Consider the following 1,555-nt stretch of genomic DNA (forward strand, 5'->3'; position numbering starts at 1 on the left):
CCCACTTCTCAATCCTTTCAGAAAATAACCGGCCAGCATCTCATTGGTGGGTCTCTCATTTCCCTGTAACCTTTCCACCAGAATTCTGAATTTCTGAGCATAGTCCTCTACAAGCATCTTCTTTTGTCTGATGTCTCGGAGTTTTCTTAAAATGTCTGTTGGAGTCTTTTCCCTCCTGAATCTCTGTAAAAAAGCTATTCTAAGATCATCATATGTTGGGAAGTGTGGTATGCCATATTGGCTAAACCAACTCATGGCCTTCCCTTCAAGAGTTGCTGCAAATTGCTGCAATTTAACTGCATCATTGTACAACACAGTATACCCATTTGCTTGCCATTTTGTCTCAAACTGAGCTACATGACAATCAGCATCCTCCTTAGATCCTCCACTGAATTTAGCTGCTTTCACCCTAGGGTTGGGTAGTTGTTGAGCCATGGGATGTGGCTGAGGTGGTTTCCTAGGTCTTTGCCTGGTTGCCCCCTTTAATGGATTGAACTGAAGACTCCTTCTAACTCCTGCAGACCTTCCTGTCAGGATTAGGGCGCCAAGAAGTCCCCCCACTAGCCTCCTCTCTGGTGCAACTGAACTTTCCCCCTCCTGGCCTACAACAGCAGCTTCAGGGATTTGGTGTTCCTGATCATCTTCACCCTCGTCAGCATAATGAAACGGGTCAGGGGTACCAATTCGGGCCTGAGCCCTGGTATAGTAAACCCTTCCTACTCTTTTGTCCCCCTCTGACATTCATTTCCCTTCTCGTAACAGAACGGGACCAGCAGGATCGCCAATGTGTTTAGGGTCCATAAACACAACACGACTAAATACTACTGACACAGCAAAACACCTCCATTAGGTAACACTAGCTTTAATTACCATATCAGACTAAACATAAACTGAACATAGAGAACACAAATTGAGTAGGAATTTGCTAAACAAGATAGAGAGTAACAGAATGAAACTGAAATACCATATCTGACTGATCAAGATAAGTCATACATTGCCTTCTCCTTCTTCTCTTAGTACATACTACTCACTACTTGAAAAAGACGACTACAAAGCCCCTATAAATAGGCGACCTTCAGACAGTTTTAAACAGTTGTAACTAGAATGTCACAAGACATTAACAGATAATATCCGACTATCCAGATCATAACAAACTCCGACTGATCAACAATCCGACTGAGCAATAGTCCGACTAAGCAATAATCCGACTGAGCAAAGATACATATATCCGACTGAGCAACTATTAAGTAAATATTAGGTATTCTATCTGTAGTTCAACAATATCTCATACAAGAGGGGGGGGAACAATCACACAGGTGGTCTATAATGCCAAGTGGGTTCACCACCGCCAGGCCACCACAGCCTGAAGAAAGCTTCCCGATGCTTCTACATGTGGTCAGATCCACCCTGCAGCTTCCCCCACTGACCACAAAGGGTATATATGATGTCGAGCCAAATTCTCCTGATAGACTCTGCTCGGCAATAGCTTCATTTCATCGAGCTCACCAAATGTGTCTGGTTGCAATATTGCTGCAAATCTCCCATCCCTCGCATG

The sequence above is a fragment of the Cibotium barometz genome, chromosome 62 (assembly GCF_041138505.1).
Source record: "Cibotium barometz isolate CiBa-2024 chromosome 62, ASM4113850v1, whole genome shotgun sequence".
In the NCBI taxonomy this organism is placed as follows: Eukaryota; Viridiplantae; Streptophyta; class Polypodiopsida; order Cyatheales; family Cibotiaceae; genus Cibotium; species Cibotium barometz.